Source organism: Scyliorhinus canicula, chromosome 13 (genome assembly GCF_902713615.1).
Source record: "Scyliorhinus canicula chromosome 13, sScyCan1.1, whole genome shotgun sequence".
NCBI lineage: Eukaryota > Metazoa > Chordata > Chondrichthyes > Carcharhiniformes > Scyliorhinidae > Scyliorhinus > Scyliorhinus canicula.
The window spans coordinates 99,072,224-99,099,401 of record NC_052158.1 but is presented as its reverse complement, the minus strand read 5'-3'; positions in this window follow the sequence as shown (position 1 = coordinate 99,099,401).

Here is a 27,178-nt window from a genome sequence, read left to right as displayed (position 1 = left end):
GAATGAAATATAGGATGTCTTTTGTTAATTAAGCATTTATCGACCTATCACTGAATTTTTTATAATGTCAGCAGTGGTTCAAAATAAAATCAAAGAGTGCCGAATGGGGTCCACATGGAGTGAATAGTTAGGGAGACTTCAATTTTATTTTGTTTATTTTGATGCAAATAAAATTACAACGGAATGTAAACGGACAGTTCTGCTTTCTGTCTGCAAGCCAGAAAGTTAGGCTTTGATTAAGAATTTAATTCCTCCTGTCTAACCTAAATGTAAAACGTATAAGGAGTTAGTCCAAGGCGTCAAAGATAATGAAGGCTCTCCTTATTCGGGGAAGGTTAAACTACACATAGAAGAGGAGAAGCAATGGTGAAAATGTTTATCAGTTCATGACGAAACTGATGAAGCTGGAACATATGACTTTGATACTTTGTACGGGTTAAAAGAAAGGTTGATATAGAGGAAAAAGTTGGCGGAAGCCAAACCCACTTCAGCTGGTGTTCTCAAAACTGCAGTAGGGATGGAGAATGCTGTCTGCCTCGCCAACAAGAGATATCTTTATGTTCCTAAATGAAACAGAGTTCAACATCTGCAGAGTGAACAGAATCACTCAGACCTGTTGGAGCTGCAGTGAAAATAATCATCGTCCAAACCAATGTTTTTTTTTGAGGGCATCAAATGTCAGGAATGGGTGGACTTTAAATTTTATTTAATCAGAAGTGTGATATAAATGCAACTTGTTGTAATTGTCGATTGTCTGTGATGCAGCACAGCTACTGACAACATAAATGTTTTTATTAATGGCATGTTGATAAGGCTCAAAGGATCCTCTTTGTGTTTTGATATTGTCTGGGAGCTTCTGTTGGCCCATGTAAGGCAACACTAAAGCAAGCTTTCTTATAGTGTTATACTATAGAGGTTACTGTTTAGAATTCCACAACTTGAGTGACACATGGAAAATAAACAGAATTTTAGCCAGCATGCCGCAATATATTCACATACTTCCTGTATTCTTCCCATATTATGGCTTTGATTGAAACTAAAACACCAAGCCTAAAAATATGACAATGGTTTACTATTGGGATACATAATCATAACCTTGACTTTGCTGTTGAATAACAGATAAGGAAATAATGGATATTTTCAACAATTGTGACACTGATGCTGATCCAATATTTGGCTGGCAGGAGAATTTGGAAGAGTCACGTCATTGCCAGCAGGAGACACTCCATCAAGTCCAATTATAATGCTGCGGATTGAATTACCCTGAAATTACCCCAGTGAGAATAAATAATGCTGTCCATTGTATGAGAGTTTTCATGAGCAACTGAGAAAGAAGGCAGATATATTCAGGTGAAATATTAAAAAAAAATCAAGCATTACATTTTAGGGATAAGGAGTCCCTTAATTTAAGTAATTGTCATACTTTTGAAAACCAGAGACGGGTTAAAGATTTTGTCCAGCTATCTCTGCTATACATAGAGATAGATATCTCTGCCATACACAGTATTGCTTTAAAATATATGTCCATTGTCATATGATGCCAAGAATCCATCTACAGTGTTGGAATGTTTTTTAAGTTTTTTGAATGTCAGGTGCATGGTACACACTAATAGGATAAAGGCAACATATAAAAGGAAGTGTTTGCACAATGCATGCATTGCACTAAAGTAATGGGCAGAATTTTTCCATAATTTTTCAGCGTGTCAGACTCTGACTGAAAATAAACGACTGAAAGACTGACTGAAAAAATAGAAAGGCAAATTATTATCTAAATGGAAAGCAGATTCAAAATGTGTCTGGGCAGAGGGATCTGGGTGTCTTTGTTCATGTATCACAGAAAGTCCATAGGCAGGTACAGCATGTAATTAAAAAGGCAAATAGAATGTTAGTGCTTATTGCAATAGGACTGGAGTATAAAAATAGAGAAGTGTTGTTGCAATTGTATAGGGTGTTGTTGAGACCACATCTGGAGTATTGTGCCCAGTTTTGGTCTCCTTAGTTGAGGAAGGGTGTGGTGGCATTAGAGGAAGTTTAGAGGAGGTTCAGCAGATTGATTCCGGGGATGAAAGTGTTGACGGATGAGGAGAGATTGAACAATTTGAGTTTATACCCGCTGGAGTTCAGAAGAATGAGATGGACCTGAGCGAGGTGTGTAAAATACTAAGAGGGACTGTAACACTAAACATAGACTGAATGTTCCCCCTTGTGGGGCAATCTAGAATGAGAGGTCACAGATATAGGTGGAGAGGAGGTAGATTTAAAACTGAGATGAGGAGGTAGATTTAAAACTGAGATGACTACTTCTCGCAGAGGGTGGTGGATTTGTGGAACTCGCTGCCGCATAGTGCGGGGGATTCTGAATCAGTAAATGGTTTCAAGAAGGTGATGGATGCATTTCTTTTTTTCATAGCAATGCAAAGGAGGCCATTCGGTCCATCGGACCCGTACCGGCTCTCGAAAAGAGCAGCCTACTTAAGCCTCCACCCCATCCCCGCAACCCAGTAACCCCACCCAAACATTTTGGACACTAAGGGGCAATTTATCATGGCCAATCCATCTAATCTGTACATCTTTTGACTGTGGGAGCAAACCGGAGCACCCAGAGAAAGCCCACGCAGACACAGGGAGATACTGCAAACTCCACACAGTCATCCGAGACTGGAATTGAACCCGGGCCCTGCTGCTGTGAGGCAGCAGTGCTAACCACAGTGCCGCCCAATTTCAGAATTTAAAAATGGTTCAAGAGATATGAGGAACAGGCGGGGAATTGGATTTGAGACGAGGAAGAGATCAACCATGATCAGATTGAATTGCCTATTTTTGCTCCTAATTCCTATGTTTCTATAACTGAAAACCGGAATATATCTCTCCAGATTCACAGCCGGGTTTTCAGACCGTAACTTTAGCTACTCTGATAGAACCTGCAAGGCTGGTTCCGTAGCGATCAGGGTGTCATCATTAAAGGCATAACAATTAGCAGTGAAGTTAAACTCCTCCCACCACCAATCACGGAGGATCCCCCCCAACAAGCATCGGGTGCCACCCCACACTCAACCGGACAAATAGTGGGGTGCTCTCGCTCCCATCCCCACTACTGCGGCAGTACTGCAGGAACTCTCCCCCTCACAGGCAGGTCCTCCCCTCCCTTCACTGGCAAGTGGTACCTCCCCTTTATTGGCAACTCCCCCCACCTTCAAAGGTAAGGCCCTTTCCCCTCCCCTCACCACACATAACTTAAACCTCCCCAATGGGGCTCCCCAGCACAAGTTGGCAGTGACAGGTTGGCAGTGCCAGGTTAGCTGTGCAAACCTGTGCCAGTGGGCAGTGCTAACCTGTGCCAGGGCAGTGTCTGGGGGAAGTGCCTGGGCATGTCCCTCTTCCCCCGGGGGATTTAATTACCTTGGCGCCCTGGTGAGCTCCCCTCAACTAAATCCTGTTATTCTGAAGCTGTTGTAAACCTCACTGATGTGAAGTTACGCAGGCAAGGTTTGAATATTTACGTGATGGGGGATCATGTAGTGAGTGGACACATTTGTAGGACTCAAATTTATTAAAATCCATTTAAATGAGGCTCCTGCATTTTGTGGGTGGGAACCTCATGTTGCCACCTGCAGTGATATCATGGTTGTGTTGTAATTCACCAACAGACCACTAGGAGCCCCATTATACTTAAGCGAATGTTCGAATCAGATGACGTCAGATTGACGAGGGAGCTGAGAGAAAGAGCTTGCTTGTGTATGTTCACACTGTTATTCATCTGTTGTTTTGTACATATTTAACCCACAGTTAATGTTAATAAATAATTTATAGCTTTAGCTACAAGTGTTCTTGTAATATAAATCAGGCCATCCGACAAGAACATTACATCACCAGCGAGGGTCCGCAACATCAGGAAATGATATCTTGCCGGCGAGAATCTCGTTTCGTGAGTCTGGTGGGATTTTGCGGCTGCGGCACCATTTACGTTCGCAGTGGATACAGGTGCAAAGTTGCCCCCAATATTCTGTATTCACATAGGTTGACATCTGGTATGACTACCAAGGTCTGAAAACTTTATTGTTTTTTTTCTCCCCAGTGCAATGCATTTACTCTTCTCTGTGACATTTAAACAGTAAAATTATTGTTCACTGGCTTTAAAACGAAAATGACATTTTAATACGAAAGACAGACATTTTCCATTTCTGTATCTCCTGCATCAGAAACTCCAAGGCAGACTTATCAAAAGGGGATTTCTCTCATTATCCATTGCACCTTTTTTTTCTGCTGCTGAAGGTTTTTATATGGGCAGAAAAAAGCTCCACATAAGAGCATAAAAATATAAGAAATAGTAGAAGGAGTATGCTATTCAGTCATTTGAGCCTGCTCTTCTATTCTATTTCAACTCCATCTCCCCTACTATCTCCACAATCCCTTAATTCCCCGAGTATTCAAAAATATAATGATGTATGCCTTGAATATACCCCATGATTGAGCATCCATAACCCTCTGGGGTAGTGTTGTTGAAAGATTCAAACATTTAGTGAAGAAATTTTCCATCATCTCTGCTCTAATTGGTCAACCCATAATTTAAAGCCAGTGACCCCAGCCAGGGGAAAAATCCTCTTGGGTCCTTTAAGAATTTTATCTGTTTTTCATGAGATTGTTGTGTTTTTATAATGATATAAAGGGATTGTGTAAACACGTGTGCTCATTTAATCAGGCTAGGGAATAGGTCTACAGGGATAGAAAGCCGTGTTCCGCTTTCAGGAAAAAGTGAAACTAAAGCTGGACTGCATGACGCACTTTCCTTCTAGTTATGTCACATTGCTATTTCTTAAAGGCATAGCAGAATAAAGATCAGCCCTCGTTCTTCTAATCCCTGAGGAATATAGGACTGGTGTACTCAACCTCACCTGACCGGACCCTCAATCCAATAATCAGTTTTGTGAACATTTATTGCACACCTTAGTAAGGAGACCAATACTGTACAGTCAACTTCAGTTGTAGTCTCACCAAGGCCTTATATAATGCAGTCAGATTTTTTAAACAATCCTCTTGCACTAAAATCTAGCATACCATTTGTTCTCCTAATTGCCTGCTGCACCTGTATGTTAACTTCCGTTGATTTCTGTTCAGGGACACCCAAAACACCCTCTGAATGCCATCAATTACGAGGAGGTCTTATGGTGCAGTGGACAATGATCTGGTCTCTGATCCAGAAGCTCTATGTTCAAGGCCAATCCCAGGACTTGATGCCCATGAAATGTGTGCTCATAATGTAAGACATCCTTCCAACATACCCCACTGGCAGGTGGCAAGGGCAGGAGAGATTCCTAGTCAACCATGTGGTGGGAAGAACGTTTTAGCCTCTACTATTGCTATCCATAGCTCCAGACTACAGAATACATATAATAGTGCATGTTGAGCAACCCGGACTCGCTGAATGGACTGTAAAACACCAGTAACACCAACTGTCATATGAGGAACAGTTGAGGACTCTGGGTCTGTACTAGATGGAGTTGAGAAGGATGAGGGGGGACCTTACTGAAATTTACAGGATACTGTAAGGCCTGGATAGAGTGGACATGGAAAGGATGTTTCCACTTGTAGGAAAAACTACAAGCAGAAGACACAATCTCAGAATAAAGCGATGATCCTTGAAAACAGAGATGAGGTGGAATTTCTTCAGCCAGAGGGTGGTGAATCTATCGAACACTTTGCCGCAGAAGGCTGTGGATGCCAAATCACTGAGTGTCTTTAAAACAGAGATAGATAGGTTCTTGAATAATATGGGGATCAGGGGTTATGGGGAGAAGGCAGGAGAATGGGGATGAGAAAAATATTAGCCATGATTGAATGGCGGAGCAGACTCGATGGGCCGAGTGGCCTAATTCTGCTTCTATATCTTATGGTCTTATGGTCTAACTAATGGCGGGATTTTGGTCCCCATCTGACCCAAGACTAGAGGTTCCCACCCAAGGTTAACAGACCTTTCAATGGTCTGTCAAATTCCCCATCTCGCCTCCGATGATTTCCATGGTATGCAGAACTGGAAAATATACCCCACAGCCTCACACATGTATAAAATATTCCTGCTTTTCTATCTTTCCCATGAAAGTAGATTATGTCATATTTCTCTACTTTATACTCCATCTTGCCCACTTATTACCTTCACTTTGCATCTTTCTTACAGCTTACTTTCCCACTTAGCCATATAATGCCATAAACCTTTGGAACTTTGCACATGGTCCCTCATCTAAGTAATTGGTATTTATCATGAATATCAAAAGCCCAAGTAGCGATCCATACAGTAACCCACTAGTTGAAGCGAAACAACCTGAAAATGATGCATTTAGAAGTGAACTCTTAAAAGATTGTTGTCTTCGGCCAATTGCAAGGCCGAGTGCACATTGCACTTATTCAACAAGCACAGACTATCTGACTGAAATGAGCCTGGAGATTGACCTTGCAAGTTCCAAGACCTCTTTGCTCCTGCTTGACCCCCAAACTGTTCAATTGATCTTGGGAACACTTTTTCCAAGATTATTGCACGGCATAGTTAAAGTCAATTGATTTTGTACATTTTCTTTTCACAATCAACAATATAACTCGGGTATTATCAGAATCTGTTTAGTAGGTGACCTTACCAAAGTAGTGTGGTGTTGATCTTCTAATCATGTCAAAGGCAATAATAAAATGCAATAATTTTCCAATCGTAAGCAGAAAGTATAGTAGTCCCAGATGTTCAGACGAACTCAGCTGTGTCTCATCAGCCTGTACCTTCATCACGCAAATTAGAAGTACTCCAAATTAAATATAAACCTATTGATTTTTCACTGCACCATGAAACACAGCTCCAATCTAGGTGGCATATTTTCAAAACCATTTTATATTCTGTCAGAATTTAAGGGAATAATTAGAAATACCTAAAATCAGAGGCACCCTTGAGGTAGACATTTAATGGAATACTCCAGGGACATCTGCAGCAAAGGTTTGAAGTCCAAGATGACATCTGATTCAACATTTTATATATTCCTTTTAAAATTGAACGTGTTATAAAAAAAAAGAATGAAAACTGTATTCTCAAAATAGCTTTCCATGGACTTGGGAATTAGATTACTTTAGTGTAAAGTGTAAAGTTTCAAGTTCAATCTTCAAACTAAAGCACTATGCATTGGTTGGGCACTTGGCTGTTTTTAGATTTTTCAAAAATGCTGGATGTAAATGGTCTGTGATTTATATAAGCCTGTGCCCCCTTTCCAGGGACAAATAAGCAATGGATGATCAAATATGGCACACAACACATGCGTATTCAGTTTGTGTCTGGTCAGAATGGTTGGGGTGTCTTGGGTGACTCAGGGGACCTGCCTGAAAGTATCCTTGTGCCTTTTGCCTTTTGCCTTTGGAAGTGGAGGGCCAAATGCACGTTTCTGACCCCTTTATAAAAGTGGATGGTGACTTGCTGCAACATGCATTTTATATGTTATAGGTAATTTTCCCAGTCCCAAAGAATTGAAACCAGCACTGCTTAAAGGGACCTATTATAACCCCCATGAGACTTTCTTTTAAATAATATAGAGCACCCAATTTTTTTTCCAATTAAGAGTCAATTCAGCATGGCCAATCCACTACATTACACATCTTTGGGTTGTAGGGGTGAGACCCACATAGACACGGGGAGAACGTGCAAACTCCACATGATCAGTGACCCAGGGCTGGGATAGAACCTGGGACCTCGGCGCCGTTAGGCAGCAGTGCTAACCACTACTTCACTGTGCTGCGCCCCCCCCCCCCAAACCTGTCCCACAAGATGGAGAACGGGGCCGAGCGGCCGATAGCTTTCGCCTGCCGCACATTGACTGCAGCGGAAAACAAGTACCCACAGATCGAGAAGGAGGGCCTGGCAGTGGTCTTGGCTGCGGTGAAACATTTCCACCAGTACGTATATGGCCGCCACTATTTCACTATCGTGACTGATCACAAGCCTCTGCTGGGATTTTTCAGAGAGGATAAGCCAATACCGCCCATTGCTTCCGCACAGATCCAGCGCTGGGCTTTGTTGCTCACTGCATACGAGTATTCTCTGGAGCACAAACCAGGAACCCAGATAGGGAATGCCGACGCACTAAGCCAATTGCCTTTGTCGACCGGCCCCATGTCGACCCCCACGACCGGTGAGGTGGTTGCATCACATGTAAGCTGTTCGCGCTTGGGAATGGGATAGTGCTCTCTCATAATATTGCGGTTGCGATTCTTGGGATCAATACATATTCTCAGTTCGCCCGGAAGGCTTTTTTACACATACCATGGAACTGACCCAGTCGGTCGGTTCTGTGACTCTGGAAATCACTCCTTGGTCCTGGAGGTCCTGCAGCTGCTACTTGAGGCGGTCCTTAAGAGGTGCTGGGACGCTGTGAGGTGCGTGCACCACAGGCGTGGCATTCAGTTTTAATAAAATCTTGTAGGTGTACGGGAGCGTGCCCATGCCCTCGAAGACGTTGTGGTAATGGTTAATAATGGCGTCGTGCTGCGCCCTAAAATCAGTGTCCTGAAAGGCAGACGCGTCAGCAGGAGAGAGAGAGTGGACCCTCTGAACTAGGTTCAACAGCTTGCATGCCTGCGCGCCAAGCAGAGAGGCTTTCGAGTATCCCACGATTTCAAAGGGAAGGAAGGCTTTGCGTGACCTGTGCGTCACTTCAAGTTGGCATGAGCCACTGGCAGCAATGGCATTGCCATTACAATCTAATAGCTGGCAGGCTGATGGCAGGATGGTTGGTTTGAAACAAACACTTTGGAGGTTGGAGAGGCACCGGTGTCCAGGCGGAATCGGATTTGGGACCGGTTGACCGTAAGGGTGGCACACCATTCATCATCTGGATCGATGCTGTATACCGGTAGAGGCTGGTCTTTTTTCTTCGGGGACACCCTGTTTTTGGTAATGATACCAACTCGAAAAGGTGCCTTTGGGTCCTCGGTGTCAACATCGGGCAGCAGGTCAGAATAGGGTTCGGTGACCGTGGGTTGAATGGCATGGACATCCCTGCGAGGCTGGCTGGAGCGACAAGAGTTGGCAGGCTGAGCAGACCTGCATAAAGCAGCATAGTGGCCTTTGCCACATTTTAGGCAGCGTCGGGATTTGGCAGGACATTGCCGCTTTAAGTGGGCGGAGCCACTGTTGCCGCATGTTGTAGCGTCAGTATGCTCGCTGCTCCACCGCGCATGCGCGGTGCAGTCGTACGTGGTGTGCGCCTACGCAGTGCGATCGTTGACGTCGCCGTCCCCTCGTTCAGTGTGTGCATGCGCGGGAGGATGTGAAAAGCGCGCAAAATGGCCGCCCTCATCCAGGCTGAGGCCCTGGCGTTGCTTGATTGCTTGGACCTGTTCTGCCTCGTGGGGACCTTGCCGCGCCGTTTCAGCTGCTTGGATGTGTGAATACCAATTAGTGGCATGTTCATGCAGCACGCAGGTCTCGATGGCAATCGCTAGGGTGAGCTGCTTAACCTTGAGGAGCTGCTGGCGTAGGGGGTCCGACTGATACCGAAAATGATCTGGTCGTGTATCATGGAGTCGGAGGTGGACTAGTAATTACAGGACTGCGCAAGGATGCGGAGGTGGGTGAGAAAGGACTGGAAAGGTTCATCCTTACCCTGCAAACGCTGTTGGAAGACATAGTGCTCAAAACTTTCATTCACCCCGATGTCGCAGTGACTGTCATATTTGAGGAGGACCGTCTTGAATTTTGATTTGTCTTTACCATCAGCAAAGGTGAGAGAGTTGAAGATGTGGATGGCCTGGTCCCCTGCCGTGGAGCGAAGAGAGCGATCTTCCTAGCGTCTGAAGCAGCTTCCAGGTCTGTGGCTTCAAGGTAAAGCTGGAAGCGTTGTTTGAAGATCTTCCAGTTGGCCCCTTGGTTACCGGTGATGCGGAGCGGCGGTGGCGGGCGGACGCTGTTCATTTTGCAGGATGGCTGTATGCTGGCGGAAGGCAGATCACTTGCAGGTACGTCTAAGAAGTTCTAACATCAACTACTGGTACCATGATGTGTTGGGTACTCTAGATCCGTGAAGACTGCGTTGACCTCAGCAGTAACACATACAGGCTACCAACACTTGAAATAGTACAATATTTTATTAAGCTAGAAACTGTTGAACATACTTTCACTGTGGGTCGACACTATGTTAGATTAAACTAAAGACCTTTGCCTATCCTAACTAGTCTATGCACTCAGCACATGGTGAAGATCTGTGCTGCAAGCTGTGAGCTCTGTCCTTCTGAGAGGCTGCATCCCGAATGAGCAGGAAAACTGATGCCATCTGTCTTTATAGTGACTGTGCTCTAACTGGTGATTGGCTGCAGTGTTGTGTGTGTTGATTGGTCTTGCTGTGTGTCAATCAGTGTGTGTGAATGCACCATGAAATACTGGTGTATATTATGACAGAACCTTCTCAGGCTACAAACATAACCTGGGCAAAACAAAGCATTCCCGGTGAACCCAAACAGGGGAGGGAGAGAGCTAGAGAGGCTCCGTTCAAAACAGCCCAGAACAGAACAGAAGGAAAATCAAAGGGGGTTTGACCTTACCAAACTGACAATATGTTATGTGCCAGGTTTTAGAGAACCCCAAAGGGTATCATGAAGTTCACCTGACCCACAACCTTTTATAGATTGCGGTGTGGGGAGCACACAGCCGACTCTACAGGTGTGGTACAGCATAAATGGAAAAGTATTTTTTAAAGCTAAACAATGTTTATTCTATGAACTCAAGTTAACCTTTTTAAAACATACAGTGAACATCTTAGCAACCATCAAATACAACCCCAAAAAATACAAAATTAAGAAATCCTTTAAGCTTTCCTTTTAACATCCATAAGACGTAAAATACCTTTTACCAGAAGCACATCAGGTTAAAGTCACTACTGTTATTATTTTTAAATCCCCAGTATCGATTTACAGTTTTTGTATTACAGAGAGAGATTCATATACCTTCTGGCTGTGACTGCAGCTATTCAGCTCTGAAAATGGATAGAAAGAGAAAAGGACTGTAAATTGGGTTGATTAAGGCTAAGAAAGGTTCTGATAGTGGCACATAAAGAGATTAGAATGTGTCAATGGCAGAACAATGGTAAGCAGTATTTTAAATGGCAACTAGGAACAGGCAACAGATGGCCTAAGTGGGGCGGGGTGAGGAGGAACAAAGGTGAGGGAAAAACAGATTGATGGAAGAAATTAAAATAAATAGATAGAATAAAAATGGAGTGAACGTGGATGAGAGAGATCACAGTCTGAAGTTGTTGAACTCAAGGTTTAGTCCGAACGAGTGTAACGCTACCTAATCGAGGATGAAGTACTATGCCTCCAGTTTGCGCTGGGCTTCACTGGAACATTGCAGCAGGCCAAGGACAGACACTGGACATGAGAGCAGGACAGTGAGTTGAAATGGCAAACCACAAGAGCTTCTGGGTCCTGCTTTTGGACGGACTGGAGGTGTTCTGCAAAGCAGTCACCCAGTCTGCGTACAGTCTCTCCAATGGGAGCAGCAAATGCAATAAACCAGATCGAAGGAGGTGCATGTGAAGCACTGCCTCACTTGAGAAGCGTATTGAGGCCCTGGGATGGTGAGCAGGGAGGAGGTAAAGGGGCAGATGTTATACCTCTGCGATTGCATGGGAAGGTCTGATGTGGAGATGCCGGTGTTGGACTGGAGTGAGCACAGTAAGAAGTCTTACAACACCAGATTAAAGTCCAACAGGTTTGTTTCAAATCACTAGCTTTTGGAGCAGGTGAGGAAGGAGTAGTTCTCTGAAAGCTAGTGATTTGAAACAAACCTGTTGGACTTTAATCTGGTTAGTGTTGTAAGACTTCTTACTGTGCATGGGAAGGTGCCATGGGAAGAGGGTGAGGCATTGTGGATGATGGAGGGGTGGACCAGGGTGTCCCAGATGGAACAGTCCCTGCAAAATGCTGACAGGGGGAGTGAGAGGAAGATGTGTTTGGTGGTGGACCCACTGCTTTTCCTAGTTCTGTTGGGGAGCTTTTAAACTAGTGTGACAGGGGAATGGGATCCCAGGAAAAGGATCAGATAGGTCAAATTCAGATCAGGAAAATGGAGGCAGAACATTCTAGTCTATCAAAGATGCAATGATAGACTTGGAATTCCAGGAGAAGCAAAGTTTTAAAATTTCCCAGCAAGGAAAAATGGTGAGGTTAAACTGTTTATACTTCAATGTAAGGAGTATCACAACCAGGTAGACGAGTTAAGAGCAAAGGAAGAAATAAGACAGCAAGGTGTAATTGCTATAATGGAAACCTCGCTAAAGGAGAGGCAGAATTAGCAGCTCAGTATCGCTGGATACAGAGTCTCCAGGCAGGACAGAGCGCGAGATCAAAAAAGGGGGAGAATAGCACCAATGATTATAGAATCAATTCCAGTTGTGAGAAGAGGTCATATTCTAAACTGGTCCACAAACGAGGCTTTATGGGTTGAACTTAGAAATAAAAAAGGGGCAGTCACATTACTGGGAGTATACTACAGACCCCAAAATTATGTCAGAACGAGAGGGCAATAATAGTAGCAGACTTTAATTATCCCAATACCAACTTGGAATCAAACAATATAAGGGGAACTGAGGGGGAAATATTCATGCAGTGTGACCAGGAAAATGTTTTCAACCAATTAGTGACGAACCGAATAAGAGGAGATGCAATTCTAGACCTAGTTTTGGGGAGCGAAGAAGGGCATGTGGGTGGTAATAGCTGGTGACCATATCGGGGGTAGTGATCACAATTCAGTTAGATTCAGTGTTACCATGGAAAAGACAGAGGTAAAGCAGGAGTAAAAATTTTGTAGAAATGAGAAGGGACTTGGCTGAGGTGGACTGGCCAACACTGCTAGAGGATAAATCTGTGGAAAACCAGTGGGAAACAGTAAAAGGAGAGATCCTAAATGTAAAAAGTAGACCTGACTCTTCCAAAAAATAAGAGTGGTACTGCCAAATCTAGACTCCCCCTGGTGGTCAAGATGAATACAGGGAAAGATCAAACAGAAAAAGGGATTACACAATAAATGGGGTAGGTGAAGTGAGGGATCTTGGCGTACAATTATACAGGTCTCTAAAGGCAGCAGTTCAAGTAGACAAGGTTGTGAAGAAAGCATATGTGTGTTGAAGCAGAGGCTGTGGGAAGGATTTTAAATTAATATTTCGTCTCCATGTTTACAAAGGAAATGGATGATGCAGATATAGTCGAGGAGGAACAATGTGACATACTGGATGAGATAATCATAAAGAGAGAGGAAGTACTCGAAGAATTGAAATTCTTGAAAGTTGATAAGTCACCAGGCCGAGGGGGATTGTTTCTGAAGTTACTGAAGGAGGTCAGGGAAGAGATAGCAGATGCTCTGAAGGTGATTTTCCAATCCTCACTAGTCATGGGGGAGGTACAGAGAACTGGACAATTACAAATTTGGTACCATTGTTTAAAAATGGATCAAAGGAGATGCCAAACAATTATAAACCAGTTTGTCTTACGTCAGTAGCGAGCAAATTAGTATAATCAATCCTGAGAGATAGAATTAACTGTCATGTAGAAAGGCATGGACTAGTCAGGGATAGTCAGCATGGATTTGTTGAAGGAAGATCTTGCCTCACAAATTTGATTGAATTCTTTGAGGAGGTGTCAATAAGGGTTGATGAATGCAGTGCAATGGATATGGTGTACATGGATTTTAGCAAGGCATTTGACAAAGTCCCACATGACAGATTGGTCAAGAAAGTGACAGCCCAGGGGATACAGGGTAATGTGGCAAACTGGATAAAAGGTCGGCTTAGTGACAGGAAACAAAGGGTAATGGTCGTTGGATGTCCTTGCGAATGGAAAGTTGTTTCTAGTGGTGTTCCACAGGATTCGGTGTTGGGACCTTTACTGTTTGTGTTATATATTGGCGATTTGGTTGTGAACGTGGGAAACATGATTGGGAAATTTGCAGATGACACAAAGATTGGCCGAGTGGTGGACAGTGTAGAGGATAGCTATAATCCCCAAAACGATATATATGGATTGTTGGAGCGGCCAATAAATTTGCAGATGCAATTTAACACAAAGAAGTATGAGGTCATGCATTGAGGGAGGTCAAACAGTTATAGGGAGTACACATTAAATGGGGTAGATGAAGTGAGAGATCTTGGCGTACAATTACACAGATCCCAAAAGGCAGCAGTTCAAATAGACAAGGTTGTTAAGAAAGCATATGGAATGCACTTCTTCACTGGCAGAGGTATAGAAATAAAAGTTAGGATATAATGTTGGAATTCTAGAAAACACTGGTGAGGCCACACCTGGAATACTGCGTGCAGTTCTGGTCACGATATTGCAGGAAGGACTTTATTGCTCTGGAGAGAGCGCAGAGGAGGTTTACAAGAATGTTGCCACGACATGAAAAGTGTAGCTATGTGAAAATATTGGATAGTTTGGGGTTATTTCCCTTTCAACAAAGGATGCGGACGGGTTACTTAATTGGGGTGTACAAAATTATGAGGGGAAGCAATAGAGTGGATAATTCCAGAACCGGGGACACAGATTCAAGATACTTGGCAGTAGGTGTAGAGGTGACATGAGAAGAAACTTTTTACGCAGAAGGTAGTGGACGTCTGGAATTCGCTGCCCGAGTTATTGGTGGAGGCAGAGGCCCTAAATACTTTTTAAAAGTGCCTGGATCTGCACCTTAAGTGCTATAGGCTTCAGGGCTATGGACTGGGTGCAGGAAAGTGAATTTAAGAAGGGTACCTCAGGTTGGTACGGCTAAGTTGGGCCTCCTTCTGTGCTGTAACTTTTCTATGATTCTATGCTGTCCACTACTTCAAAGGTGACAATTAAAAAACTGTGGACTGGATTCTCTGATTTTGGGGTTATGTCCCTCGGATCATTTTACATGGGGAAAATCGGCGAGGTCCCAGCACTGATGTTCTGGTCGGTGAGAGACGAGCAGCTGCACCACGTAAAACGCACATCCTTCCTGATATAAACGCCTGGAGAATTGCCGGGCCGTGGCCGTGCATGGCGACGACCTGCAGCGGTCGCGTTGTATAACATGGCGCAAGCCATGCACGGGCCCGACCTGCCAGATAGTGCGCCCCCGGACACCCCCTCCCCACCCCCGGGCCACCCCCCAACAGTTCTCCCAGACCTCGCTGAAGCCCCCCTTCTCTCTCCCCCCCCCCCCCCTCCCCGGGCCAAGCAGCACGGCTCCTGCCTAACTGTGGGCGGTGCTGACACAGTCCGCAGCCGCCAGGCCGGGTTCCCGACCACTGAGACCATGAGTCAACCGCGCGGTCAGGATCTCAGCCCTTCGGGGGCAGAGCATCAGCGGAGGGCCTTCAGTTAACTTCCTGAGGCCGTACCAACGGCGTGCGCCGTGCACCTCGATGATGCCATTTTGGAAGAGGCGGATTCTCTGCCTGATCGCCGATTCCAAAATCGGCGTCGGGGAATAGAAAATTCCGTCCTGTGACCCTCATTCAGTACCCACGGTATTCGTGAGGCACATGGGGTGCAGCACATCCACGCGGCCACATACATCCCAGCTTGAGTGGGCTGGCTACAAGGGCGGTGCAAATGTTTAAAAGAGGCTTTAAGAAGCAGACCTTGGGATCTCTCAACATCTGACTGGCCAGAGTTTCTTTTGTTGCTGTAACCCTACCCCCATGCCAGTGCAGCGCCGATTAACCCTTTTTTGTTAAATAAAACTTAGAGTACCCAATTCATTTTTTCCAATTAAGGGGCAATTTAGCGTGGACAATCCACCTACCCTGCACATCTTTGGGTTGTGGGGGTGAAACCAACGCAAACACAGGGAGAATGTGCAAACTCCACATGGACAGTGACTCAGGGCCAGGATTTGAACCTGGGTCCTCAGTGCCGTAGACAGCAGTGCTAACCACTGTACCTCATGCCGCGCTGGCAGAACTCTTAATGGGCAGAAGGCTTTGGAACCACCTCAGCCTCGTGCTCCCAGATTTTGACGGAAAAGTATGCCTCATGTCAGGAGCAGCAGGGGTGTTGCCCAGTTAGGTGGATCAGACAGTTCGGGCCAGGTGAAGCAGTCTACATTCGAAACCTCAGCAACTGCGTCAAGTGGATCCCAGGAATTGTAGTTCCATAGACAGGGCCAGTTTCATACAGATTTCGAGCTCAAGACCACATGATGAAGAAGCACGTAGATCACCTAAGACACAGGGGACCAGTTCTACGTGAGGTACAAGTTTCCAGGCAGGCAGACGTCCACTAAGTCCAAGGGCGTTGCCCCTTGGGGACCAGAGCAGAGATGTGGGAGATCGAGCTAAAGGATGTTTGCCGGCAAGATATATGCCTCTTGATCCAGTCCGGCAGGTGCAAAAGGTGCAACCATGGGCGAGAAAGAACAGGCACCCGCCCATTCCACCTTCCTCCGACGGGTCTTCAGACTTAGGGGGGGAAAGGATGTTTTAACCTGCACGAGACATAAGGGGCGGACCAATTAGCCTCCCCATGAGCCTTGCGGAATTGAGCTTTCTCGCTGAGGGGCGGGGGCCCATCAGTGGATTAAATGGACTCCAGTATAAAGGCCGACCCAGATGGGAGCTGAACATGAGTAGCCCCGGCTGGGATCCGGGGTGTACTGTGTATATCATTCACTTTATAATAAAACAGGTTCTGTCACGCTTCTTGTTCTGGACTCCTTTGTGGCCACAAAAGGACCACTGGAGGTTTCCGATGTGAGGTCCGTAATACTCCTTCAACAAAAAAATGGGAAAATCATTGGACTTTTATTTGTCATTTAGAATTTGCAAACAAAACATCGAGAATTTGGAACATGAGATTTCTGAAAATACAATTTCATTTTTCTGATTTTCTTTTTGCTGTAGTTGGATATCCACTAACTGAATTTTTTTCAGTAATTCTGTGTTTCTAAGCCACAAGTATTCTCAATTTCAATAATAAATAAAATCAAGCAATCTCCCATGTCGCTTTAAAAGACTTATCTTGAGGTTGATCCTTGGACTTGGTTCCAGTCAGTGCAGCATTGTATCTGGTTGGACAGTTGTGGGCAAATCACAGTGATCAACAGTGCTCCGAGGCGGGATTTTCTTCCAATGGCTGCTGGAAGTCCCGCCCACTGAAAACAATTCCCAAGTGACCTCTTGCTGTCCTTCCCATTCTACCCATTGTCTTGATGGCTTTCCCTCCAGACACAAAAAGATGATAACTGATAAGCCAAATTAAGGTGAATATGCTTGACCCTTTTCATCACTGAAGTGGGGAGGAGACTTCGGATAACTGTAATGAAATTACCACTTACCTTGTATGGAAAGATGACTGTCATGATATGCACTCATGCACATAATGAGATACAGTCAGGCAATGACAGCCAATCAACACACAGGACAGAACACAACCAATCACCAGGCAGAACACTAGAAGGTGGTCTCCCACTATAAAACACACGCGGCATCAACACTCTGCCTCTTTCCACTGGTGACAACTGTAGTGACAGTCAGGGTGTATATATCAGTTAGCACCTTCTACACGTGGCTCAGAGCTAGTCTGGTCTAGTTAGTTATAGTAAGCATGCTTAGATTAGTAGAGTGCCAAACCCACAGCGAATTGTGTGCACTGCTTAACAAGTTCAATAAAGCGTATTGAACTAACATCAAAGTTTGGAGTCTACTTTCAAGTCCAACTGCATCCAGTTGCAGTCCGTGTTACCCCAGGGTGATTAACACGACAATGACTTGGCATTTTGCACAGGTCACACGATAATAGCGGCCATCTTAGTTTACCGCAATTCGACAGGGAATTTAGTGCAGCTGCAAAGAAAACTTTACATGCTCCAGACCTTCACTTCAGACAAAGGAGTACCAGAACTTCAACATATATCAGGCCTGCAAAACACAATAGGGAAACTGAACTGATACAAGATTAATAAGTATCATTTTTATTTTCCTTTGTAACTAATACTAACTGACTATTTTTTCTTGGGTAACTTCCAGAGCAACAGTGTGAAACAAACTAACTTTTTCCTTTTAAGGAAAAGGGGTTTGCTGCTGGATTATCTTTTAATTGAATTATTCACTCCAAGGGTAAAACAAACACACGCACATAAGTGTCCATTGGCGACTTTGGGATAACACCTTTTAAAGAGTCTGTGACTGTGTCATAAAGATTCTACTTTCCAAAGAAAACAGCATTTTATTCCTTGATCAAGACAGATGCAAAGTATTAATTTAATACCGCAACAATGATCTCTGCTTCCATGCGTAAATCTACTTTCAGGTATCTAAATGACCACCCCTTCCACCACGCCTCACATCTGTTTTACTATTCATATACCAATTGAAGAGATTCTGATTCCTTTTATGTCATCTGCTCTCTCTCTCTTTACCTCCCTTGTTTCCTTTTTCTCTTCCCCTCTGAACTTTCTGTAGTCAGCCTGGTTCTTCCTTGTATCATAGAACATAGAACATAGAACAGTACAGCACAGAACAGGCCATTCAGCCCTCGATGTTGTGCCGAGCAATGATCACCCTACTCAAACCCACGTATCCACCCTATACCCGTAACCCAACAACCCCCCCTTAACCTTACTTTTAGGACACTACGGGCAATTTAGCACGGCCAATCCACCTAACCCGCACATCTTTGGACTGTGGGAGGAAACCGGAGCTCCCGGAGGAAACCCACGCACACACGGGGAGGACGTGCAGACTCCGCACAGACAGTGACCCAGCCGGGAACCGAACCTGGGACCCTGGAGCTGTGAAGCATTTATGCTAACCACCATAATACCGTGCTGCCCAATTATCATTGTGATCCCCTGTATCATTAATCTAATGCAGGTAGGGAATATACAGTGAATGGTAGAACCCTCAAGCGTATTGGCAATCAGAGAGATCTTGGTGTACAGGTCCACAGTTCACTGAAAGGGGCAACACTGGTGGAGAAGGTAGTCAGGAAGGCATACGGCATGCTTGCCTTTATTGACCGAGGCATTGAGTATAAGAATTGGCAAGTCATGTTGCAGCTGTATAGAACCTTAGTTAGGCCACACTTGGAGTATAGTGTTCAATTCTGGTCACCACACTACCAGAAGGATGTGGATGTGGATGTTACCTGGTATGGAGGGCAGGAGCAATGAGGAGACGTTAAATAAACTTGGTTTGTTCTCACTGGAACGATGGAGGTTGAGGGGCAACCTGATAGAGGTCTACAAAATTATGAGGGGCATAGACAGTGTGGATAATCAGAGGCTTTTTCCTTGGGTAGAGGGGTCAATTACTAAGGGGCATAGGTTTAAGGTGCGAGGGGCACGGTTTAGAGGAGATGTATGAGGCATGTTTTTTACACAGAGGGAGGTGGGTGCCTGGAACTCGCTGCGGAGGAGGTGGTGGATCTAGGGACGATAGTGACATTTAAGGGGCATCTTGACAAATACATGAATAGAATGGGAATAGAGGGATACGGACCCAGGAAGTGGAGAAGATTTTAGCTTGGAAGGGCAGCATGGTTGGCACAGGCTTGGAGGGCCGAAGGGCCTGTTGCTGTGCTGTACTTTACTTTGTTCTTTATTCTTTGTAACCAATGACTGTCATACTCAAACACTTTCTGTTCCATCTTACTCTCAAACTAGAGTTTTCCGGCTGTTCTCCCCGGAAGGATCTTCTGTTCCCACTGACGGCAACCCCTACTGCCGGTAAACCTTTGCCGCCAGGGTTCATAGGACGGGAAACCCTCTCGAAAGGCAACCAATGGTGGTTTGCCTTGACCTGTGCGAAACATACCACTGGGGTGAGTGGAAAATGCTGCCGTCTAAAGCTCATATCTTCCTCATCGTCTCAGTTCTATTTGGAGGTTTGGAAAAGTATCCGTTGGCAAGTCAAATGTCAAAGATAATGTAATCAGAGTAACTCTGCTATTTTTCCGGTCATTACATATTCCCCACTTGTACTGTGTTTAGTAAAAATACACTTGGACAGAATACTTAAAACTCCAAGTGCAGTCGTGAACCAAACTTCAAAGCAATACTACGTGAAATGAAATAATTTGTGTGATAGCTTGCAGTTTATTATTAGAATTACAATAGGAAGAATTGTCATTGACTCCTATGTCACTGATGGTGAATAAATCACATTTAAAAAAGGCAGATAATCGGCTTTAAACTGACAGCTAAAATTTGCATTGCCGCATTCAATGATTTCTGTATAAATAAAGTTGGGATGATATTATAATAGGGGCTTATAATCTCTGTTCCTATTGCGATCACTGGTGTTCTTTGAGAATGTCTCTGGAGACGCCACTTGTTTGGAACACAAAACCATGAAATTGAATGGAAACCATGGCAAAACATCAAGAGCAGCTTTGAAGTTCAGTAATATGATTGCAATCATCTGTAACTTTGAAAATAATCATTGAATCCAAATTAAACTCAAAAAAACCTCAGCTAACCATAGTTCACTATGTTCGACTACATCTCAGTCCTCTCTTCGACTTAAACCAACACATAACCTTTCACTGTCTCCCCTCCCCACCACACAGAAATTTCTTCATGCACAAATACAGGAAATGATTGAAGACTTTCATCATAAGGTTATAGATGTTTATTTATCCCTTATTACCTTTTCTGGAGATATTTCCATTGTACAATTATTAATTTTTAAACAATTTTGGAACTGTGGATTCAACGGTGACTATTCCTTCCCTTTCCTTCAAGAAATTTGATATTTAACTTTCAACCGCCGCTAGAAATTGATGTTTCCTTTTATTGGTCATCCAATGAAAATCCGTCTCCAGCAGCTTCTAGGTAACTGATACATTTCCACTCCTCACTTTGACGTCTTCTTAGAATGTCCAAATCTCAGATACTCCACAGCTCTATCTCTGGGGGTGAAATTGGTATTTGGTGATCATATAAAATGAGCTCATTGCAAATCTCCAGCCTGTTTTACACTACTCCTTATTTTCTTCTCCAAATTCAATGCAATATAAATGAGGCTGCTGGTTCGTGTCGAATCTGAGAACTTTAGAGCTCAATGGGATTGTTTGTACTTTGCTAAAACTTTGAAAGAGCTATCAGTGCAGCCCCAGCTTTCTCCTTGATAACCCTAGAAATTGTTTTCAATATTACCAATTTTACTCCCCGGACATGTCTGAACTGCTCCCACCTTCTCTATATGTCAAAGCGTTCCCTTTGCATCACTGCCACTGAGATCACCTTCACCACGTTAATGTCCCTGTCCTCTCCTTTTCCAATAGATGCCATACTCTTTAACTGGCACACACCATTAAAGACGCTGATTCTCTTGAGCCGTGAGCCCGAGCTGGGATTCCCGCGAGCCCGTTGAAACAGGCGTGAGGTCCAGGTTTCCCATTGGACATCGAATGCATTGCAAGTCTCTTAGCCTGCTCCCGCTGGTGACATCTGTTTCTCACCCAGAAACAGCGAGAACCAGATTAGAACTCATTAGCATCCATTTCATTATCATCAGCGAGATTGAAGTGGAATTGTAGCCTCCCAGGATGCTGCCACTGCCCCAGCTGGAGTTCCCACAGGTGCGAATCACTACTGGTCCCTAAAAGTGGGCACCTGGTACCAGGGACAGCAAGGGAAAGAGTACTGTGTTACCTCTAGGGTGCACAAAGGTTCCTTCAGAGTGGGTGGAGGGGGGGGGGCAATGGGGATTGGGCTGGGCTGGAACAGTTTTGATTCCAGGGATGGGGGGGGGGGGGGGGGGGGGGCGTGTGTCAAGTCTTCACCCTGGAGCCTTGAGAAGCTTTAAACTCTCTCTCAGCATGTTTTTGTTTTATACATTTAGAGTACCCAATTCATTTCTTCCAATTAAAGGACAATTTAGCGTGGCCAATCCACCTAGCCTGCACATTTTTTGGTTGTTGGGGTGAAACCCATGCAAACGCAGGGAGAACGTGCAAACTCCAGAGCCGGATCGAACCTGGGACCTCGGAGCTGTAAGGCAGCGGCACTAACCACTGCGCCACCGTGCTGCCCTCTCGCCCAGCATGTTACTATCAATGATCTGTCTGATGAAGGTCAAAGTTTTCCCTTTGATGTGTTGGAAATCTTTGAAGTTCCTTTTTCACATTTTATTTCGTTCTCCTGTCACATTTTCAAGCCTCCAGACTTGCTGAGAAGCCCTAAAGCTTTGATTTGCTTTGTTTACATTCAATTTCACAGTCCATTACCCTTTACAAACCTCTTGTTTGATAGGCCCAGGCTCTTTCAAAGGAGGGATTGCCACTGCCAGTGGGGCAATGACTTTGTGGAGTCTTGCCAGTCACTTGGGGGGTTGGAGAGTTGTGTTATTCTTTTAAAAAGTTGCCCCAATCTCTGAGGATCTGGCATTGCCAACTTCTTCGGGTTGGACGGCATGAATCCACTCCAGCTTTAAAACTATTTCTGAGTGTGGGTGGTTTGCGATCTGGATCACACTGATCTACCTGGTGGGATTGGAACCTCAATTCCCATCAAAGACCACACTTAGATATGTTTTGGGAGAATTGCATCTGAGGTTTAACATCCATCTCTATCTCTTATCTATTTCTTCCACCTGGAGGTGATTAATCAGTAGAAAAGATACCAATGGAAAGTGGTTCAAGCAAGGTGTAAATAAGGCTGCTGATTGACTGACTTTCTTTCATTCATATATCCATTTATACCTTTAACATCCATGGATGGCTTCAAAGTTTAATGTGGGCCGTATTCTTATGGGGCCCACAGGAATGGGATAGGAGCAAGTGGAAATTAATATTAATTCCCATTTAATATTGAATGGGGTGGTGAAGGGTACTGCTTGCATCATCTTCCCTTGCTACTGGCCTGTGGAGGTTTCCCGGGGGCAGGTTGGCAGGTCCACTCAATGGAGGTGAGCGCCCAAAGCAACTCATGAAGGCCCCAAATGGGGTGTTACCACCAGCTCAATAGCATATGATCAGCAGCCAAGTAGCCTCTCACCATGTGCGGAAGCTGCCAGTTTCTTAGACATAGCCTTCATGTTGAGGCGCCCTCTCGGTCTTCTGCCTGCCTCAGCGACGATCTCCTCTGGCTATGGGTGGCGTTGCTGAGGCTTTGGAACTATGGTCCTCTGTTAAGCCAACAGTATTGTTAACCATTCTACCATCCATAATTTGACAGTGAGCTCAGATATGGCCAATTTGGAGGCCACCTCCGGTAATATAGCTGAGTCTATTCCACTGCAAGAAAATGGCCTCAGGATTCCCATTTTGTCCTGCCATTAAGGCTCCAGAGCCCATGGATAAACTCGGCCTCAACCTCTGCTAATGTTCCTTTCTCCCAGCTTGCAGTTTAAGGTGGTTTAGCCATCATTAAAGTTCTAATAACAAGCGTAAAAGGATTACTAGGGAAAGAGTTAAGGACCACAGTGGTAAGTGCAAAGTCGCCATAGTCCCAGATGACCATAGGTTGCTTTCCCCTTTGAGGGGGAGAGCTGACTGGCGGTGATTGAGCCTGAGGATCACCAACCTCAGGCAAGGGGCAAGGTTGAGAAGGTGGGCCTTCGTGAACAACCTCTGATTTGTGTGTGGAGCTGGTGGATGACGGGTAGTGTTATAAAGGAACACTTTGTGCCGGTGTTCACTAGTGAGAGGGCCGATAGTATATAAATCAGGAATAAGGAATGTGATAAAAATTTAAGAAATTAATATAGACAGAGAGGAGGTTCTGAGTGGCCTGGCAGGCTAAAGACAAGGTTATGGGCCAAGTGCTGGAAATGGAATTAGAATAGTTAGCTGGTTGTTTTTGACTGGCGCAGACACCATGGGCCGAAGAGCCTTTTCTGTGCTGTAGACCTCTATGACTGTGAAAAAGAAAAACGTGCACCTTTACTTACAGTTTTTCAGAAAATATATCATTTCAATTTGATGCAACTGGGTTTTTACCTTTAATATCAATCATGCAAAAAGCACAGGGTTATAATCAGACCATTAGTCAAGAAAAGCTTGAAGTAAAATAAAAGCATATGATGATAGGCAGGCCCATGGGTTTCTCCCACATTCTACATTACTTTCCACAATTCACATGTTCTCAATTCCTGTACATTCATCTTCTCCTGATTGTACTGTTGCATATGCACAAGATGAGATGCTTTTGAGAGGCGTAGGTGTATACATCAGTGCAGCATCAGTATTTTTAATGCTATTCCATTTCCAAAATTGCATTCTCAGCACAGATACATGCATCCAGTAGAGGACGTACAGGATGCTGTTTTGATTAGGGCAATTGCCTGGGTGCAAAAAGCATGGAAGAATGAAAATCATGGTATCAGTCATTGTCTAACTTTGTCGGCATAGTCAGATTTGACCTGAACACTCGAGCTAATGCCTTCTCTTAACCTCGCACAACTGAAAATGCATTTGTCTTTTGGACGAACCATCTACGAGCATTATTTGCAGGGACCATTGACTACTTTCAGGCTTGTTGCTGATTGATTTATATTGACTGCTGCTGAGTTTGCAGAACTGTTTCACTGTTTGTGTTTCTGTTTAAAGTTGTTTAAGTGTACAGGGACTAGTATGGCATGTGGCCAAGTCATAGTTCTGACTTCAACAATTCTGCACAGACCATTTGACCCCAGACAGTGGTTGCTGTAGTTTATAGCTCTCTTAGCCTGTGGCCTGACATAGAAATGAGCAGAGGTGACACTGAAGAGGAAAAATTGTTCTTAAGATGCAGCCTGGTGACGGGGAGAAGGCTTTCAGTAAAATTCATATCTGCCAGGGAATTAAGGGGAAAATTCTTCTATTTCAACCTCAGCAAGGAACAGGACATTGGACACCTTCACTTCACCAATGAGGTGTTTGCTGTAATCTGCCAGCTGTTTTAGCCTGAGCTGCAGCTTCAGAGATAGGCAAGGACAGTTGTTGTGAAAGTGACGAACCTTGGGCGCGATTCTCCGCTGCCCACGCCGGTTGGGAGAATAGCGGGAGGGCCTCCCGACATTTTTCACGCCCTCCCGCTATTCTCCCCCCCCCCCCCTCTCCCGACCCACGTCACGAATCGCCGCTCGCCGTTTTTTACGGCGAGCGGCGATTCTCCGCGGCCAATGGGCCGAGCGGCCGGGCCTTTATGCCTGTTTTTTCACGGCAGCAAACACACCTGCTCGCTGCCGTCGTAAAAACGGGCGCTAGATGCCCATTTGGGACTTCCAGAGGCCCGTTTGGGGCGGGAGCACCACCATTGTGCTCGGGAGGGGACAGGCCCGCGATCGGTGCCCACCGGTTGTCAGGCCTGCGTCCAAAAGGGACGCACTATTTCCCTTCCGCCGCCCGACAAGATCAAGCCGCCACATCTTGTCGGGCGGCGGTGGAGAAATGCGGAACCGCGCATGCTCTGGTTCCGTCAATGGCGTGAATACGTCACCCGCGCATGCGCGGGTTGAAGCCGGCTGCGCGTCATCTTGGCACGCGGCCTTATCGACCATTGTTAAGGCCGCGACGCCGTGATTCTCGGGTTCCCGCTCTTAGCCCCGATGGGGGGGAGAATCGGGTCCCGGGAACGGGCGTGGACGGCCGGTTTCACGGCAGCCTTTACGACTCTCCGCATTTGTGGAGAATCTCGCCCATGACAATGTGTTCACTGGGCTCCATCCAGACTGCAGCATACAATATTTGCGACATGTTGCAGTTCACCATTCACTATTGCAAAGGGAGATGAGTACATGGCTTCGCCAGAATCGAAGGGATGGCACATTGGTTAGCACTGCTGCCTCAAAGCACCAAGGGCCCGGTTTCAATTCTGGCCTTGGGTTGTGTGGAGTTTATACGTTTTCCCTGTGTCTGCGTGGGTTTCCTCGTGGGCTCTGGTTTCCTCCCACAGTCCAAAGATGTGCAGGCTAGGTGGATTGGCCTTGCTAAAATTGTTTCTTATGTCGAGAGATGTGCAGGGGAATGGGTAAAGAGAGGCCTCGGTGTTGTGCTCTTTCGAAGGGTCGGTGCAGACTCGATTGGCTGGATGGCTTCTTTATACACTGTGGAGATTCTGTAGAAGTGAGTCAATTTCCTCAATGTCTAGATGGCATGCAACTTGACTCAACCATCTTGCAGGTAAATGCTTAGTGTCTTGGCAACAGTTACAATACATGTGATATTCTGCTGTACTGTACTATCAATGTTTTATTTTTGTTCTTGTGATTTGTTAGAATCATTGCTAGAAAAGGCCAAAATTTATTGCCCATCTATAATTGCCTTCTTGAAGTGCTGCACTCCTTATGCTGTAGGTGTACTCAGTGCTTTTATGGCGAGAGTTCCTGAATTTTGGCTCAGTGACAGTGAAGCAACAGCAATGTAGTTTCAAATCAGAATTGTGTATGACTTGGTGGGGATCTTGCAAGTGGTGGTGTTTGCAGTTACCTGCTATCCATGTCCCCCCAGGTGGTAAAGGTTAGGATTTTGGAAGGGACTGTTGAAGAAACCCTGGTGAGTTTCTGCAGTTCAGCCATCATAACAAATCAGAGGGTGGCTACTGGGCAAAAAGGGCTATCCTAATATGATGATCACCTGGCTGAATACTCTGCTGGGCACTGTGCATGTAAGAAGAGCCTTGCTGCCACATAAAATGTCATTGGACAGACCACTGGGATACCAAAGTTACTCTTCTGCATCCTTGATTGTTCTGGAGGACGTCTGCCCAAGCGGCTGAGTTATCCGCGCTTACCAGGGCATGTATTCTAGCTAAAAGTAAGACAGTCAACATTTATACTGATTCTCAACCACCCCCCTCCCTTAACCTTACTTTTCAGGACACTACGGGCAATTTAGCATGGCCAATCCACCTAACCCGCACATCTTTGGACTGTGGGAGGAAACCGGAGCACCCGGAGGAAACCCACGCACACACGGGGAGGACGTGCAGACTCCGCACAGACAGTGACCCAGCTGGGAACCGAACCTGGGACCCTGGAGCTGTGAAGCATTTATGCTAACCACCATGCTACCGTGCTGCCCCATGAAAAGGTGCAACAGGTTCAGATGCATCCAAAAGAGGGAAATACGCACCCTTTAAACCTGGAGATCGGGGCGTGGGAGAATCGTGGGAGGGCCTCCCGACATTTTGTACACCCCCTGGCGCCCCCAGCGATTCCTCCCCCTTCCGCTCGGAAGAATCTCCACTCGCCGTTTTTCACGGCGAACGGCGATTCTT